Source organism: Periplaneta americana, chromosome 14, assembly GCF_040183065.1.
Source record: "Periplaneta americana isolate PAMFEO1 chromosome 14, P.americana_PAMFEO1_priV1, whole genome shotgun sequence".
NCBI classification, from domain to species: domain Eukaryota; kingdom Metazoa; phylum Arthropoda; class Insecta; order Blattodea; family Blattidae; genus Periplaneta; species Periplaneta americana.
In genome coordinates this window covers 16,221,666-16,243,033 of record NC_091130.1, presented here as the reverse complement: position 1 = coordinate 16,243,033, position 21,368 = coordinate 16,221,666, and positions in this window count along the sequence as shown.

Sequence of the window (21,368 nt, the reverse complement as noted above, 5' to 3'; positions counted from 1 at the left end):
AATAGCAGCTATCACTTTTCTTGTGCCGTAACAATCCACTCGTCTTACGTCTTAGCCACGTCATCATAAACATCACTATGGTAACAATTCTCTTTTGATAAATCACAAGAAATAAAATGCAACGAAGCAAGCCGGAGAATTTAATGAAAATGGAGTCTGTAGAAATAAACCAACTTTCACGAACCGCTTAACTTGGCTTTGGTTCTCACACGTCCACTACTTAGAGGCCAGGGGGACCTTCGGTCATCTGTTAGTGTTAACTAACGACAGAAACGTGCGGTACATGTCCAGAATACAGCGAACTACTAGTTCAATGCTTATTAATACAGTGTCAGCACACCCATAATTTATTTTAATAGCTTTGTACACTCAGTTCACTGCACATATAAGGAATTCTATAATTTATTACTCATAAACTAAACGCAAGTATATTTTCAACAAGCTTTAAAAAACTCGCTCTCTCTCTTTATTGCTGTTCTAGGATTACATCCATGCGGACCATAAAGTTTCAAAGATAATAGTTAAAACTGTTTCACTTGAATTAATATAAGGAAGTGACTAAAGTGATACTAAATTAAATAAACACTATTTTTTTATTTATTTTCACTTACATTAACCGATTAAATCGAGTTCCAATTAAGTTAATAACGATCAATAAACATTTACAGTCGTAAATAATAAACTATTTTTTATTTCTACATTAATTTCACTAATAATACCTTTACACTCGTTATCATAATTTTATTCGAACATGACCTAGCGGAATGTTGGTATTATTTTCTTCTCCCAACACCCACGCTTTCGCTCTGACGCCAGTGTAGCAGTGTTCTTGTCATGATAACGAAGCATCCGCGAACCTGTTCGATACTGACAAATTTAGCCTGCTCACACCTAATGACGTACTCAACTGAGTCGTTTGTATTTCGCATAGTCAACACATTACTAGCACTTCATACAGCTCGCGAATCAGCGAATACATTACGAAAAAGACAGAAAATGGTGGTAGAGGAACGTTTTTAATGGTTTTCTATGCTATTTTGTTTTATTTTCAGTGTTTCCCGTTCATTTCCTATTTATAATGAAGTCTTTTTTTTATTTCTTCAGATTTATATTTTCCTTTAATTTAGCTAGTATCAGAAAATATCATCCACAAAAATAAATTGGCAGCTAACTGGCGTTGTAGTAGAATTGAGAGAGAAAAAAAGGATATCATGTTGTTTTAATTAAAAGCTGAGTTACTACAATACACACGCTTTCTTCTTGTACTATTGAGTTTCTTCTAAAACGATCACAGAAGTCTGACTGTCCTTTTTTTGATCTACTCGAAGGAACTGGAGGTCATTTGCTTCTCACTTCTGTCCTCGGCATAGTTTTGGGTACTAAGAGCGCAGATCTGCCACTTAAACAGTTGCCGGCTCACTGAGACCGCCGCGACGCCACGGCGCGGTGCTTCCACGACCCGGGGTCAACACGACCAACGAGAGGTCCCTCGCCCTTGCGGTGCTGGTTAACGGTCCGAGGGGGACGGAGGGTATTGCCCGTCCCGCGACCAGGGATGGACTGCCAGAGCTCCGGCAGGGTGCAGGGGTGAGAAAGTGAAGGAAGGATGCTATATACCTCGCTCCCTCTGTACTGATGCCAGAATCACGAACGCCACCGGATTTTACCGGGTTTTCGCGAATTCCGTGTCCATCGATCGCCCCGCTGCTATATATAAGTCCTGGTTGGGAGCCCGTACCAGCAGCAGCATCTCTTATAGGTAGGCCACCCGCCCTACAGCACTCTCCTTTCTCTTTGCGAGGTCCTTCTCCACCCCCTTCCATCGCGTCCGCTCTCTCTCTCTCTCTATCTTCTCAATTCTGGAATCGCACTTCCTCCACTCTGCCCCATTGTTTACCTTCGTCGGACGTTCTATATCCACCTCCACCAAGTCCCTTCTCCTCGTTATTTCACGACCCCTAACATGTGCAATTAACCCAACACCCTCTTAAAAAATTCGAGGGGGCATCAGGAAGTAAGGTTCTTATAGCCACACACATCATGCATTCAAATACATCTATTATCAGGCAATGCATCTCACTTGAGGATGTGTGTCAAAGGAAGTTTGTATACATCTGAAAGCTGATTAGTGTAATATGTAGGGAATGGATATAGGCTATAGTTACGTACCTATTTTGTTTGTTACGTCCTAAATGTATGTAGTTCTGAATTATCAGCCAATTAGTCCACTGCGAAAATCTTTATCTTTAATGTCCAGTATCAGAAATGTCCACAGTCATTAAATGTCCAATATAAAATATGTACACAGTCATTAAATGGTCATTAACTTAAATGTCCAGTATCAAAAATGTCCCTAGTCATTAAATATCCAATATAAAATACGCCCACAATCATTAAATGGTCATTATCTTAAATGTCCATTAACAAAAATGACCACAGCCATTAAATGCCCAATATAAAATATGTACACAGTCATTAAATTGTCATTAACTTAAATGTCCAGTATAAAAATGTCCAGAGTCATTAAATGTCCAGTATAAAATATGTCCACAGTCATTAAATTGTCATTAACTTAAATGTCCAGTATCAAAAATGTCCACAGTCACTAAATTGTCACTAACTTAAATGTCCAGTATCAAAAATGTCCACAGTCATTAAATGTCAAATATAAAATATGTCCACAGTAATTAAATGGCCATTATCTTAAATGTCCAGTATCAAAAATGTCCATAGTCATTAAATGTCAAATATAAAATATGTCCACAGTAATTAAATGGCCATTATCTTTAATGTCCAGTATCAGAAATGTCCGCAGTCACTAAATGTCGAATATAAAATATATACACAGTCATTAAATGGTCATTAACATAAATGTCCAGTATCTAAAATGTCCCCTGTTATTATATGTCCAATATAGAATATGTACACAGTCATTAAATGGTCATTAACTTAAATGTCCATTATCAGAAATGTCCCAGTCATTAAGTATTCAGTACAAAATATGTCCACAGTCATTAAATATCCAATATACAATATGTAGACCTACACAGTCATTAAATAGTCATTAACTTAAATGTCCAGTATCAGAAATGTCCCCTGTCATTAAATGTCCAATATAAAATGTGTCCACAGTCATTAAATGGTCATTAACTTAAATGTCCAGTATCAGAAATGCCCCAGTCATTAAATATTCAGTACAAAATATGTCCACAGTCATTAAATATCCAATATAAAATATGTACACAGTCATTAAATGGTCATTAACTTAAATGTCCATTATCAGAAATGTCCCAGTCATTAAATATTCAGTACAGAATATGTCCACAGTCATTAAATATCCAATATAAAATATGTCTACAGTCATTAAATATCCAATATAAAATATGTCCACAGTCATTAAATAGTCATTAACTTAAATGTCCAGTATCAGAAATGTCCCCTGTCATTAAATATCCAATATAAAATATGTCCACAGTCATTAAATTGTCATTAACTTAAATGTCCAGTATCAAAAATGTTTCCAATATAAAATATGTACACAGTCATTAAATTGTCATTAACTTAAATGTCCAGTATCAAAAATGTTTCCAATGTAAAATATGTCCACAGTCATTAAATTGTCATTAACTTAAATGTCCAGTATCAGAAATGTCCCCTGTCATTAAATATCCAATATAAAATATGTCCACAGTCATTAAATTGTCATTAACTTAAATGTCCAGTATCAAAAATGTTTCCAATATGAAATATGTACACAGTCATTAAATTGTCATTAACTTAAATGTCCAGTATCAGAAATGTTTCCAATATAAAATATGTACACAGTCATTAAATTGTCATTAACTTAAATGTCCAGTATCAAAAAGTCCACAGTCATTAAATGTCCAATATAAAATATCTCCACAGTCATTATGTTGTCATTAACTTAAATGTCCAATATCAGAAATGTTTCCAATATAAAATATGTACACAGTCATACACTATACACACATTGGACACGTGTTTACGTTAACTTTTTCACATGGAGTAGTCCATACTACTATCCCATAGAATATTTACTATTTCTCCTGGAACATCCTGTAGCTTTTAATTCACGCAATCGCGAAATACATATTTAAATGTTGCTAATGTAGCCAGATGTATCTAGTGTACATGTTCGTAGTCCCTTTGCAGTGAGAATCAATGAATTGGTGAAAATTCGTAGGTACCGGTTACAGCGCGGTTACCTTATAACACGGGTTGCAGACCGCTCGCACACCGAAACCCCGCGGTTTAACCGGAGTGCGGTGTATGAGTCGTTGTCACGTTCATTTCGCTTTGTAAGCGTTTCAATGTCATATTGACCCGTCTGACAAATTCAACATTTTTCAACATCAGATCGAACTCTGTTGAAAATCCGTACAAAGATAAATACTGCGGAAAGTAACTGACCTACAAGAAACGTAACTGCCAATATGAAATCAGTGTTGCCAAAACTCCAACTTGTATGTATGTACATACAAGATGGAACAGATATCATGTAACTCTGAGAAAGACAATGGACTGTTTTCGTGGTAGACTGCGACGTTGTTTGGCTGTGAATGGCTCTCATTTTGATTATCTGTTGTCAAGTTTGGTTAGTAATAGTGTTTTGTTTATTTTTATGATATACTGAACATGATTTTGTGCGAGATCGTGCGTATTTGCTTGTTTTCCGCACAGAACCAATACGCGGTAAGTGTGAAATACCACATTCAGTATTCCCAACCTAACACACATAACAATTTCCCTCTTCTTACCGCTTAAGCGCGACATTCATTTTACTGCTTTAGGTTTTCAACATATTATTTTTAGAGACGTTTAACATAGTAATAATTATAAATTGGAAACTTACCACTGCAATTTCACCTAAATTGCAATGTTAATTATTGTTTTTAAATATTTGCAAAAATTAAGTAAAGTCTACTACTCCACGAAACTTATTGCATTCCTGATACAAGTAACATTAAGGAAGCCGTGAAAAAATCAACAAGATTCCAGATGCCGATGTTATTACTGCAATATGTTATATAAATAATATTGTTAAAATATTAATATGAAAAATAAATAATTACATAACCTTACCGTTTGTTTTAAGTCCGCATTTATAAACTGGGGGGGGGGGAAGACAGACGTATATCACGGCCTACTGGAGTATAGTAAACACAGAAAACATTTTATAGCAACAATGTTGAAGAAAGATATTTTGGTTTTCCGAAGTTGGCGTCATTAAACAGAAACCAACATGGAGATTTCATTGCAACTAATTAGAAATTCGTCTTTCAGGTATGTAATAAACGATCTTCGCACAAAATAATGTACGATACACGAGCGGTATGTTTGTTTTAATGTTCTCGGAAATTAAAAAAGCTCAACTACGTTTCGCTTTTTCAATCTTTTCCTCGACCATGAAAACGTCAACATACCGCTCTTGTAACGTATATTCATCCAGAGAGAAATCGTACCAGTTAATGTTTTGTAAATAAAATAAACATCAGTCACTGTACCCCTTCACCTACACAAAGAAATCTAGAATTGCATTCTGAGTGTATGATTTTAAAATAATATTTTCTTGTTTTTCAAAATTTCACTAACTTGAGTTTTTCTCACATTAAACTTTGTGGCCAGCTCACGAACACTTAATTTCTCCTTCTCACTATGCTTTACAATATCCACTTTCTCTTTTAGTGACAAACGTTTACGTTTTTGTGACATTTTTAATGTCACTGTACTTCCGAACACTCAAACTAAACAAGTACGGACTGCTCACGTAGACTACAGTATCACAATTGACAACTGTGCTGCTTACCTTCAATAAAGTACAAGAACGTTCAAATGCACGATAATGATTGTTGCAAAGAATTCCGTTAATGTTCCGTTTAATTTAAAACAGCCTTTTTCTTTTTTTTTTTTTCTTTCACGCTGTCCGTTATTTGGAAGTTTTAATTGTTGTTGGCAGATACATTTCGGTGTCCGCGTCCGTTATTGAGAATGTCCGCTACTTAGAAGAATTTTATCATAAGGGCCAATGTTATTTTGCAGGGGAATTTTAAAATGTCCGCTATTGAGAGGAGTCCGGTATTGGAAAGTGTCCGTTAAGGGAAGTTTCACTGTATAGGGTGTCGTTAAAAAAGTAAAGTTTACTATCACACCCTGTATGTCTGAATAACTCACTTTTTTCCAACACTGGTATCATATTGTACGGTTTATCTGCAACAGCTTTTGTATAAAACTTTTTTTTTTTATGAAATTAAAATTTAAGAAGTTATTAGCAATATTCAATATAGTACATGTAGACCAGGGTAATTGTAAATAGGGGGTAATTGTAAACAAATGCTGTGGGAAATACAGAACTGTCAATATAAAAATTTTAATTCCGGGAATATTAAAATTAACATGTTGGCAAACCTACAAAGCAGTTTGGCGCCAAATAGGAGTAACTGTTTAGTTCTGAACAAAAGTTTTTTAAGAGTCTACAACAAAGTTGAGAAATAATTTTGCTTCACCTTCATTTTTGTCATTGTAAGTAAACGTACAGTGCTATTTTTTAAGAATATGTTGTTTTTATGAGTATTGTATAGTAGTTAACATTTATTAAAATATTTTTGAGATCTCCCATAACCTCAGTTCATTAAATTATGTCGTGTTTACATTTCCACCATAGTTTTAATTGCTTGGGGGATAATTGTAAGCATGAAAGGGTGTAATTGTAAACATGTTTTTTCTTGGTTACATTTCGTACTTTTCAAAATGCCAAGAAATTATATTAGGAAGACAACCTCACCAAACTACACTGTGGAGAATTTAGAGAGGATTGTCACAGATGTGAAAAACGGTAACTATAATTATTGTGAAGCTCAGGGGAGGTACTGAGTTCCTATATCCGTCATATATCATAGGTTAAGGGGAGAGGATAGTATTTTTTGATGAAAAATGAGTTAATTTTAAAAAAATTCTTTAAAATACTCTGTGATATGTGTGGAATGCATAGCATAACATGTTGTGGGTATTTGTGTTCTTATCGGATGTTGAGTCGCCATTTTTAAACTTCCTGCGTTATGGATTTTTAAATCAATCGCCCTCTTTTATTGTTGTTTCCGGTAAATTAAATTTTCAATTTTTTTTTTTTTTCATTTAAAATACTCTCTGATATGTGTGGAATGCATTGCATAACATTTTGTGGGTGTTTGTGCTGTTATCGGATGTTGAGACGTCATTTTTAAACTTCCTGTGCTTTGGATTTTTAAATCACACGCCCACTTTTATCGGTTTCTAGTACCGGTAACTTCATTTTTTTTGCTACATTGCCAGACAAAAATGGATATAATTTCTGAACTATTAAAGATACATGCATGAAATTTAGAACACACATTCTTTAGACTATTAGGAAACTTTTCTCTGTAACAGAATTTTGTTACTTGATTTCATTTAAAAAATACGTCCGTTTGTTTGGAAGAAAGGAAATCAGAAAATTGTTATTAAATTTTAATTGTTTATTTTACAAACGTAGGGACTAATATCAAAATTCTGTTAAAGATAGTTTGTAGAACATGCTTTTGCAAATACATATCAAAAAACGTTTTGAATCTATCTTTAAAAACGGTTTAGATATATCGGTTTTAGTACAGTCCTGGATTGGGTATATTTTTTTCAAATTTGTGCCCCCAAATAATTTTTTTTTTTTTCAAAATATTTTTATTTGGTTGAGTTGCCACAGCTATGAGCTCTCTACATAGAAAAAATTAATATTTTACACCAAATAGGAAAAAAGTTTTAAAAAATACCATCATCTCCCCTTAAAGGGACGACCAAAATTGGAGCTAGAAGGAGTACAGCTTTTTCTTCTGAAGCGGAACAAAAAATGTCCAGTGTCTAATAGCCAGTGCAAAAATTTGTGTTTACAATCACCTGCTCTCAAAGGGGTAAATGTAAACAGGTGGGGGTAATAGATCACATATTAATTTTGTATGAGGTCTCGCCCACCTCATTGGGAGTAAATTTAAATTAGCAATTAAAAGGTGAAATAGTCAACCTTATTATTTTAACCCCATTTTCAAGGAAAAGGAAGGTCTAAAAATTATACAATTTTTCTTTGTCATGCTTACCGTTACTGAGGGTTGTGTAATATTGAAATATAGGCTATTTTAAATCAGTGAAAAGTGTTTACAACTACCTTGGTCTACCCTACTTATTGTTCAGCCTATATACGAGCTTAAATAGAATTGGTAGAATTGATTATAGCTGAGTGATATTTGGTGAGATAAGACTGAGGATTCGCCATTGGATTACGTGACATTCGTTTATAGTTGGGGAAAACTTTTGAAGAAAAATACAGTCGGATAATGGGGTCCAAGCTGTATGCTAACCTAGAATCTCTAGACTAAACTGATGGCCATTCTCTCATATTAACATCCCTGTAGTCGCTACTATTTCCTCCAAACAGAATATATGTATAAAAACGTGCAATCGTTTCAGTTAGCCTACTCTTTCGCAGGCTTTGGCGGAACTCTATGAGAATGTGAGTCACATAGGAGCTCTAAGCTCACTTCCCGACGATCGGTGCACCTCTACATGCTCTATCCGATCCCTGACGTAATTTATTGCGATTGTAGGAATAAAGTTATATTAAAATACACGAATTCGTTGCTCTGCGGAATGCTAAACCTCAGTATTCCGGCCTCCCTCACGTCTGGAATGTAGAACAAGGCAAACCGGGCCGAGGACGTCTGATTTGTGTCTTGTAATGGCACTGTAATGTTTTATCACTTTCTCACATACAGCTGTATAACGGACAGAGAATTGTAGTGATACCCAAAAATCTGAACTCGAGATTCCTCACGAAAAGTCACTTTCAAGTGCACTATTTTCGAAGAGGATTTTTTAAACGTCTGATTATACATACTTCTTTTTCAGTGATAAATTTTAATCTCTGGCTTACTTTTAACGTCTTTACTTTTGCCTTTTCTATCTTATGAGTTTTTTTTTTACCTACTTATAGAGTTACTATATATACAGGGTGTTTAAAAATACGGGACATAATTTCAGGTATGTATTTCTCACATGTAGACAATCAAAATAGTTCATTACAACATGTGTCCGGAAATGCTTCATTTCCGAGTTATGGCCTTCACAACATTGAAATTCACCGGAACGTTTTTCTTTCCGCAGATCGTTGTCATTACTGAAGATGTTCAAAATGTCCACCTCCTGCTTGAATACAGACCTCACATCGATGTCTCATTGACCTGCGAAAACGATCCCAAAATCCAGGAGTATTGCGTATGTCCTCAGAACATGCCACAATTCGATTCCGAAGGGATTCCGAATCAGGCACCGGAGACGAATGAACCAATGATTTTAAATGGCCCCACAAGTAGAAATCGAGAGGGTTAAGATCAGGTGAGCGTGGAGGCCAAGCAATTGGGCCACCTCTACCTATCCATCGATCAGGAAACCTTCGATCCAAGTACCGGCGAGCCGTACGACTGAAGTGTGCAGGAGCGCCATCATGCAAGAAGTGAATGTGTTGACGATTGATCAGTGGAGTGTCTTCTAAAACATGAGATAGGTATGGTGTTTTCCAGGAAGTTTGTGTACGCCTTCCCCGTAAGTCTGTTTGATTTGAATACATGTCGCACAGTCTAACGCCTACACAACACTGAATGTAACCTTCACCTCGGAATGAACTGTCAGAGTGCCCTCTTAATGTCTCCTTTGACGGCAACGACCTGCGGAAAGAAAAATGTTCCGGTGAATTTCAATGTTGTGGAGGCCATAACTCGGAAATAAAGCATTTCCGGACACATGTTGTAATGAACTATTTTGATTGTCTACATGTGGGAAATGCATACCTGAAATTATGCCCCGTATTTTTAAACACCCTGTATATATATATTAGTGCTGTTGATCGATCAAAATATTTAATCGATTAACTATTGGAATTTAATCGATTAATCCATAGATTAATCGGGTTTTGATCGAGTTGAAAAAATGTTTTAATATACTGTAATACACAATATTGTTAAATTTAATTTATGTTCTGTGATAAGCATAAGTATTAAATGTTGTATATCTGTATATATTGTATCGTTATATTACAAAACAACTATTTTAATTACTTACTAACATATTTATTATGAGGATTATAATTTATTGTGTCATTTTCTCCGGGAATTTTTGAGACAAACATAAATAACAAAATGTATGAAGACTCACCTAGTTAATACTGCTTCATCCATGATTTTAAACATGTGAGTGCATTCACATGTTCCGAATTAAGTGCCGCTTTACGTTTAGTAACAATGTTTCCTGCATCACTAAACACGAAAAACTTTTTATCTGTCAAGCACTTCTCTACGATTGTTCAATTTAAATCCAAACGTTTCACCGAGTTTACCTCTCAAATTCTCATATGACATAATGGAGTTTACACTTTTCACAAACCACAGAAAACTGATTTTTTTTCTTTATCAAACTAAACACACAACTTTCATATACAAACTCAGTACAGGAACTGCAACTGCAAAAGTACAGCGGTCGAAACAGAAGACTGGCCCCTATTGTAATCGAATTACCAGATTTTAGAAAGAGAAGAAGGTAGTTACGCTCTTACTTGCACACAGTGTAGACATGGTTATTTTATGAGGGATGAGGGGGACGAATCCCAGAAAAGTATGTATTTCATATGCTAAGAAGATGAGCTGACGACAAGGTGGAAGTTTTCTTGGAAAAGCATAAAACTTAATAAGGATTTCACATTGTGTTTCAACTTTCAATAGAGGTTGACTAGGTCACTGTCCTCATATCTCCATCTCTTTCTGAAGTGTTTGTGCAAAGATTTTCCCCAACTGTTTTACAGTTAGAAAATGACAGTACTATTGTGCTTTTAAGTAAGCAATTTCCGAGAGAGAAATATTGTCGGAATTTTCAGTATGAATTTGTATTAACAAAATAACAATTAATATCAACTACAACCGATTATTTTAATCGACTCAATTATTCGATTAAATATTTTTGATTGATTAATCGATTAAATCCCACAACACTTATATACACACACATATATAAGAAAGTAGTCTAATATGGGGTAGTGCTTATTATGGGTTATCTAAGAATCTCAGCTATTTGGCGCTGATATCGTCTGGAAACTTAACAAACCATCCCCCATCCCTGTCTTAATCCTTTTGTTGTAATGAATTCTGATGATACTCGATTTCCGACTTTCACACGTGCCTTACATTGATACGTCTAATTTTATTTTAATTTTGGAAATTAGTGACATAATCAAAATGTTCCATACGCATTACATTCAAATACAGCAAGTTCATATATTTTCATACGGACCATGATTCACGGGCAATGTTATAACCATGCTACCTAGACCGGTTTAGGCATGATAAATTTTTGAAAATGGGATATTTATCCTTTTTTTTTTGTTTAGGCTATATAATAATTATTTTCGCTCCTAATTTTCATGGTACTTAAGATTTCCCAACGATAGATCTGAGATAATATATGCGTGGACACGTACGAATACTTTCATTGAATTTCGTTAAAACTGCATGCGCATGGAACATTTTGAAAATCTAGAATGTAATTTCGAGAAAAAGGTAACTTTGTGAAAAGATATAGGCTACCATACTGACATAGTGAAGCAGTCCTATATAAAAACCGCTCCTGGACTTCAAAGAAGACGCAGACACAGAAAAACCTCTTAATTAATTAATTTTAATTTAATTTCTTCCTGTAACCACTACAGGTTGCCGTCGACAAAGAGTACCATGATACAATAGAGTAAAAATCCTTGAGGCTTAGCGATAAATTGTTGTTAGAGTGAAAAATAAACAATTTGAATTATATTGAAACACATGATGTTAAACGAAGTAACGTCAAGGAGATGCGAATTAGTCATGGTCCATATGTATGATGCCTGAAAATAGCTATTGAGCCTTTGAGTGCTGCAATTGTTAGATCTCTTAAAATACTTTTATGCAGGCCAAAAGATTTACAGAAGTCGACTAGGAACCGGGGTATGGTCCCACGGGCTCCTATCATTAGTCCCGTAATGACGATGGATTCCAGATGGTATTTGTCCTTATAAAAACTGATGGAAGGTTCATATATATTCCTTTTTTCCTCGTGTACTTCTTCTGGCTGGTGTTCGTACGATTCGAATCTCACAGTAGGGTCTATGATGTAACCTTCAAGAGTGGGAGGTTTAAATGCAATTATGTCGATTCTTCGATTACTGCCCTCACTGGATATGCCGTGTACTTCTTCATATACTGAATAACCTTTGTTCTTTAAGGCAGTTGCTATTATAGATCTTACTGTATGATGCCGCGTATTTCGTAGAAGTTCACCTTGTGGACAGGCCCCTCATGGAATTTTTTCGTACAAAGAAAACGAAAATCGAAGTTTTGACCATTTTTTTTGTGAAAACTCAATCCCATTGTCCTCTTAACCCTTAAATTCGCAAAGTATCCTATAGAATACAACAGGTTAATAGGCTAATTTTAATAGGACAATAGAAAAAAAATTGGTAGGAAAATTAATATTTCACAAAACTATAATATTGTTCAACATATAAAATATGGACATTGCGATAGTTGTTTTCTTTACAGTCCGAAACGGTTTAATAAACTAATGTGAGAAATGAAGTTTTGTCAATTTAAGGGTTAAACCAAACACCTTACTGGGTATAATACCGGACAGCTAGCAGTTTTACGTGCCAACGACGATGGTGCTGCTACCTACCTGCCGGGATGGAGATACTCGCGAAAAAAGCTGTAATCAACTGCAATGTATATTGTTGCTGGGCTAGTTAATTTGTTAATAGTTTTATGAATTAGTACTAGTGTTAAAATGTCAGCGTGTATATGTGCTGTTTATAATTGTGACAATTGCAGCATTCCAAATTGCTCCAAATCTTACTTTCGGTTTCCGACAGTTCATAAAACTAAGTCAACAACATTCTTTAGTAGGCCTAATTCCTTCGTCTTTGTGTTGATAGAAAAATACAAATTAGTTTTTTTATTTAGACCTAATAAATAAATAGAAGTTAAAATGTATTGGATTTTAAGGTTTTATCAAATTAAGTTTTATTGTTGTCCACATGCCTTTACTAATTATTACAAGCATCAGATTACTATCAATTTTATCTTTGCAGTTGTCAGCAATGCGTATATAAAACATTACTATAAATTCACTCCTAACATCAGATTGATTTTGTCTCGGTAAACCAAAGAAAAAATATGTAACAATTAATTACGGAAAGTAATATGAAGTATGCAATATTTCTCATAATATGCAGCTTTGATATAAGATAATAATTTTACATTAAATATTATTCAACATTTCTTAAGTGTTTCATATATAATTCCACATTAGTAACTCACGTTTTAAACAATAGTCCGAATCTCGCTATGTTAATATTTGTATATGTGGACGTAATTCCATCCCTCTGCGCTAGATGTCAGGTCCGCGATTTTTCGCACTCACGCCAATGCTGCTAGTATACAGCTGTCCGGTATTATTATAGTAAGGTATTTGGTTAAACTTGTTTTTTTTTTCCTAAACTACGCTAATCCTTATCTAAAAGTTTGTATTATTATTATTATTATTATTATTATTATTATTATTATTATTATTATTATTATTATTATTATTATGAGCTTGTCTTTTAACCTGTGTAATCGAAATCATTCCGTAATTAGCTTCATGACATCAGTAATGTTTACTGCAGTAGCGTACTGATAAAACAATTTCATGAGCGTGACCTTTGCTTTGTACGAGTAACCGTTCAGAGATCAATACTGTGCTTGAATTCTTAAACACATTAACACGGCTTTGCTGTGAACCATATAGAATCTCTTGTCATTATCATGAATGTAGTCAAAAGTTTTTTTTAAATCTTGATTATACATTTTTAATATTTTATATGACTTAGGAATATAGTTACATTAACACTTTCGTGTGTTAAAATGAAAACAAAGTTGTGAATTACCTAGTCGACTAGTTTCGACTTCGTGTAAGCCATCTTCAGAATTAGTAGGATCCTTTGGTTCTTTCGGTTTCTTCAGTTGTCAGCCAAACGCACCCTCCAGCAAAACAACTGAAGAAACCGGAACTAGTTCTGAAGATGGCTGACAGGAAGCCGAAACTAGTAAACTCGGTAGTTTACGACTTAGTTGTCATTTTAACACATGAAGGTGGTTAATATAGCTCTATTTCTAAGCATAATTTTTAAGTAAATTGGAATATTGCAGACTGTACAATATTATTTAATTTAATGCCCAGACATTTGATACATGATCATTCGTACATTATGAAATATCGGTATTGATATGAAGTTTTAACGTTTCATATAACGTATGACCATGGTCGAACGTCGCTAACGCTAATTCTAAAGGACTAGTATTTTATTTAAAGGCGTTTTGATTGTAGAGATTAGGCAGCGTTATAAAACTTATAATTAAAAAGTATGTACCATTTTCATAACTTCGATTTTAATTTTAAAGACATGTCTGTTATTCAGTTCTGAATACACTGCCACCTATTCATTTATTGTGCTGTCATTCATAGCCCCTATGTTTCTTTATTTTTTTTTTCCAAATATCTTCGATCTCGTGAGATATTACCCAGAAAAACTCTGGAGTCTCAATCGAAAATTGTCTTATTTAACACTAAATTATAAAGTTTAACTCTTAGGATTACAGATTACTAAAATTATCTTCATTTTGCTCATACCATTATGAGGTTAATGGTGTTCGAGAATGAGGTGCTTAGGAAAATATTTGAGACTAAGGCTGGTATTCATAGTCGACACTTTATATCACCACTTTGCAAAGTGACACTTTTGACGAAGTGGCTGTTTCATATTAGTGGTATTCATAGACGACTGAAGAAGTGCACTTCACAAAGTGTCACTTTACGCCAGCAAAGTCTAGAGTTACAATTTGGTTGGTAACAGAAGTCCCACAATGCCTTTCCAAAGAAGTGAACAAACAATAACAAATTAATGAGTTATAACCTACAAATTACAATGGTTGTGATTTGAATTGGGAGCCTAATTGATCGCGCGAGAAAGAAAATGTATATTTAAAGTTGTTTTATTTCAGTTTCTAGTTTTGTTGACGATAGTTTAGATTATTTCATTCAGTTCAGATATATAACATTTTATTGAATAGTTAGTGATACTGCTGGTGAAATTAGGTTAGGTTTTGTACAGTACATAGCTGATCCATTAATTTATATAGTTAGATTAGGTTCTGTACATATCTTGTTCACTGATTTATATCGCTAAGTTTAATTTTGTATGTATCCGTTCCATTGATTTATATAGTTTGGTTAGATTTTGTACATATATTCTATTAGTTTGTATAGTTAGGTTAAGTTGGATTGAGTAGGTAAAATTTTGTGTGTGTGTGTGTATATATATATATATATATATATATATATATATATATAATTAAATTTATATCGTTAAGTTAGGTTTTATACGTATCTCCTTCATTGATATATCGTGTTATTTCCTTTATTTTCATTTTTGTCTTTTTCGTGAATAGTGAATAGAAGTAAAAAAAGAATGAAATAAACACATTACTACTGCTATTATTATTATTATTATTATTATTATTATTATTATTATTATTACTATTAATACTATTTTCTCTCTCTCGTTTCCATTATTGCCTGCTCTTCAGGAATATTTTGAATGCCAAATGTTTCTACAATGCAAAACAAAATAGGCCTAATAGTATGAGATCTCTTTTCATGGTGAGGTTATGACTGCACATGAACTAGAGACAGTAGATGTATTGCTTACCGGCGTGAAAATATATATTACCGGTATCAAAACAGTAATGATATCAACATCAAGATAAATCATATCTCGAAATACAGATAGTCAACAAAAATCAAAATCATTTTAAACACAATATAATTATGGAATCTGCTTAGAAGGCAGGCACGTGAGGTCTCTCAATGCTAATTTAAGATAGTTGTGCCTACATTAGATTGAAGTTATTTTAATATTATTTAAGTTAAAAAATTCGTTTCAGTAATAAAAAATAGGTTATATAGGCATATCTACCTACATATCACTTCATCGAATTGAGGTTATAAATATACGAATGTTACTACAGAAATATCTGAACTATAATATTATATATATATTAATGTATGGTACATATCTGTAGCATAGAATTTTAATGCAGTCAATAACTGTATTATTGGAGGCACTGGCAAACGTCTATTATTCGTTTTTGTCAACCAGTCGTCGAAAATATAAGCAATCTCAATAAGTTTCTTTATCAGATTGGAACTGTTTTTTAAATTCTATATCATTATAAAATTCCACGGGATTGTCTTTAGGCCTATCTCTAATTTGTACATTGTCCACTAATTGTGCCATCTCTTCCGCACGTTCTAATAATCGACAACTTCCAAGACGTCCGCCATTTTTCTACAAAGTGTCACTTTCGGCTCAAAGTGTGGTCGGAACTACACTTTCATCCAAAGTGTTCCTTTGCACCAAAGTGTCGACTGTGCAACGGAAAAGTGATACTTTGCGTCTTCCAAAGGACACTTTAATCGAAAGTGTCGACTATGAATACCAGCCTAAGAGGGATGAAGTCTTAGGAGAATGGAGAAAGCTACACAACGTAAATTGCACATCGTATTCTTCACTTAATATAATTAGGAAGGGAGGAGAGACCCGAAGACTTGCACTGTAGCCTCAGGTTTATTATGATTACCACTCCTATTTGCGGATGATTGCATAGCCTAACGGCCGCGCTCTTGTACAAGTACAGCACACCACACCGTGAACTTAACCCGGACTATGGTATGGATGATGATGATGATGATGATAAGTGAATTAATGATGACGAAATGAGTCCGAGGTCCAACGCCGAAAGTTAGCCAGCAATTCTGCTTCAATTCGTTGAAGGAAAACCCCGAAAAAATTCCAATCAAGTAACTTGTCCCAAGCAGGATTTGAATCCGGGCCCATTCGTTTCACGGTCCGACGCGCTAACCGTTACTCCACAAAAGTGGACGTTTTATATATTCTTGTTATTTATAATTTTGCTATGTACTTTTATACTGGTTTGGGGTGGTCCTCCAGCTTGGGCGTTGGACGAAGGGCTAACGTGAAAAAGAGCCTGTTACGAAACCCCAACTTAAGTCTCGGAATGAGACCGATTCTTTGGTGCGTCCATTGCAAAGGAATGGTTGTGGAACAGAGATTAAGCGTGTTCGAGAATAAGGTGCTTCGGAAAATATTTGAGGTTAAGAGGGATGAAGTTACAAGAGAATGGAAAAAGTTGCATAACACAGAACTGCACGCATTGTATTCTTCACCTGACATAATTAGGAACATTAAATCCAGACGCTTGAGATGGGCAGGCATGTACAGTCCGCGTCACCGTTTTTGGCGTGTGACATAAGTAATGGGAACGTTAAGTGCGAGTGTTTTACATTTGTCGCAGTCAGCCTGACAACTGTGTTTGGCATATGGCTGATGTGACGTGTATAAGAAGTGGTACCATTCTCAGCTGCACTATCAACATGCTCACAAACAGGGCACTATAATATCTAGGATACACGCCAAAAACGCTGGCGCCACCTTTAGCACGTATGGATGAATCCAGAAATACATATAGAGTGTTAGTTGGGAGATCTGAGGGAAAATGTCTTTGGGGAGGCCGAGACGTAGATGGGAGATACTATTAAAATGGATTTGAGGGAGGGGGATATGGTAGGGACTGGACTTATGTTGCTCAGGATAGGGGCTGATGGCGGGCTTATGTGAGGGCGGCAATGAACCTCAGGGTTCTCTAAAAGTCATTTATAAGCAAGTAATCTTTATACTGGTTAAGTGAGTAATAATAAATCAATTAGTTAAAATATATACAGAATGATTTATATAGAACTGACACATTTCTTTCATTAATTGTTTCGAAACGAATTGTGCTAGCGACAACTTATTATACCTAAAATGTAGAGGAATTTTGGGAGATTATTTACCTCTATAACAAATGTTGAAAATGTCCTCCATCCTGCATAAGGCACAACTCAACACGTCGTTCCATGTTACTGGCCACTCGCTGGAGGACTCTGTTGTTAGCTTGAATCTCCTGTGTGATGTTGTGCTTCAGATCGTCCAATGTCTGAAGACGTGTGGCGTAAACCCTGTCTTTTAAGTAACCCCATAGAAAGAAGTCCGGCGTTGTCAAATCCAGAGAACTCGGTGGCCACATGTTCCTGGAAATTATTCGGTCGTCACATAACCGGATAAATGTAACCATGCTTCATCTGTGAACCATGTGATGGACAATATGGCAGGATTTTGCACAATGAACGTCTGAAACCAACGACAATAATTCAATCTTTTATCCTTATCTGGTTCCTGTAGCTGATGAACAACCGTAACCCTATATGGCTTTAGGCTCTCTGACACATTGAGTAGGTGTACCCTGTCTCCTGCGACAAACGCCTTAATGATTTTTTGGGTGACTACTCCAGTCGTGCTCTTACGTCAACAACAACCGTGGGAAGCCTAGATGAACGATGCTTGCCCTTTTCACTCACCAGAGATCCAGTTGTTTCCAATTTGTTTACCAGTCCCAGTATTGTGTTTCTTTTGGGAGGATTGCGAACACCAAATTCTCTCTGGTATGCCCTTTGAGTAGCTGTAATTGAATTCGTAATCCAGTATTGCTTCACAAGGAAGAGTCGTTGATTTAATGTGTACTGCATTTTCACGTTGACACAAAATGTCGAAAACAGCTGCCAACAATAGGAATAAAACATAAATATCTGCGCATCTAGTGACAAGGAATCGAAACTTCAGAATATTCTGCTTAATTTGGTGCTAAAATTGGGTCATTGAATGAATTTCCAACGGAATAATTAAAGAAAGAAATGTGTCATTTCTATATAAAACACTCTGTAGTTCAAATTCTCCAATGTCGAGATCATCTTAAAGAATTAACTACAGAAGAAGTAAAGTATCCGAAGACCAAATTGAAATGTGTAGTGATTTCCATTGTAGGAACAGGCTTAATGCTTACAAGAAAGAAAAGCTTTCCTTTTATGCCCAGTGTCGCTATTTCCTTACTGGGTCTTCATTAAGCAGGATGTAACTGCATTAGTGCCTCCTGTGTCAACGTTTATGAATAACAGCAGTGCCGTAATTCTCGATGAGGTCAAGTAAGTAGTGTACACACACAATGTCAACAGGCTCTGAGTTATTGGGAATCAAATATGCGGGGTACACGACCAGCTGCGAGCTTCTACAGCATGTGGCACTCAAGCCTATACCTGCCTTGTCCTATGTAAATACATTGCGGGCTATAGCTGTCCTATGCTGCAAGTTCATAAACTTAGAATTATGTGCTACTAAAAATAATGAAATAGGTTATGTTCTCCCTTTAATTTGTCTGTTGTTAACAATAAAAACAATGCAGTAACGACAAAAACCTGAATCATGGAAACATCTGAATACATGGGTACAAATATCTGAATAACAGAAACATCTGAGTATACAATTAATATTTGAATAACAGAAACATCTGAATGTACAAATATCTGAATAAGGGAAACATCTGAATGTAGAATTAACTGAATAATGGAAACATGTGAATGTTCAAATAACTGAATAGCAGAAACATCTCAATATACAAATATCTAAGTAACAGAAACATCTCAATATACAAATATCTAAATAACATGAACATCTCAATATACAAATATCTAAATAACATGAACATCTCAATATACAAATATCTAAATAACATGAACATCTCAATATACAAATATCTAAATAACAGAAAGATCTCAATATACAAATATCTAAGTAACAGAAATATCTCAATGTACAAATACCTAAATAACATGAACATCTCAATATACAAATATCTAAATAACAAAACATCTCATGGTACAAATATCTAAATAACATGAACATCTCAATATACAAATATCTAATTAACAAAACATCTATATACAAATATCTAATTAACAAAACATCTCAATGTACAAATATTTAAATAACAGAAACATCTCAATATACAAATATCTGAAATAACAAAACATCTCAAATATATATGTATAGGAGTTCGGCCGGCGTCGTGAATCGGGTCCCGGCATAGCTCAGTTGGTTAGAGAGCACTCAGCGCGCACAGCTGAGAGGTCCTGGGTTCGATTCCCGGCGCCGGTACGAGTTTTTCTCGTACTTAATGGTATAAAAACATCTCAAGGTACAAATATCTAAATAACATGAACATCTCAATACACAAATATCTAAATAACATGAACATCTCAATATACAAATGTCTAAATAACAGAAACATCTTAATATACAAATATCTAAGTAACAGAAACATCTCAATATACAAATATCTAAATAACATGAACACCTCAATATACAAATATCTAAATAACAGAAACATCTCAATAAACAAATATCTAAGTAACAGAAATATCTCAATGAACAATTATCTAAATAACATAAACATCTCAATATACAAATATCTAAATAACATGAACATCTCAATGTACAAATATCTAAATAACAGAAACATCTCAATATACAAATATCTAAGTAACAGAAACATCTCAAGATACAAATATCTAAATAACATGAACATCTCAATATGCAAATATCTAAATAACAGAAACATCTCAATGTACAAATATCTAAATAACATGAACATCTCAATATACAAATATCTAAGTAACAGAAACATCTCAATGTACAAATATCTAAATAACATGTACATCTCAATATACAAATATCTAAATAACATGAACATCTCAATATACAAATATTTAATTAACAAAACATCTCAATGTACAAATATTTAAACAACAGAAACATCTCAATGTACAAATATCTAAATAACAAAACACCTCAAGGTACAAATATCTAAATAACATGAACATCTCAATATACAAATATCTAATTAACAAAACATCTCAATATACAAATATCTAATTAACAAAACATCTCAATATACAAATATCTAATTAACAAAACATCTCAGTGTACAAATATTTAAATAACAGATACATCTCAATATACAAATATCTAAATAACAAAAACATATCAATACACAAATATCTAAGTAAGAGAAACATCTCAATATAGAAATATCTAAATAATAAAAATATTTCAACATACAAATATCTAATTAACAGAACATCTCAATATACAAATATCTAAATAACAGAAACATCCCAATATACAAATATCTAAATAACAGAAACATCTCAATATACAAATATCTAAGTAACAGAAACATCTCAATATACAAATATCTAAATAACATGAACATCTCAATATA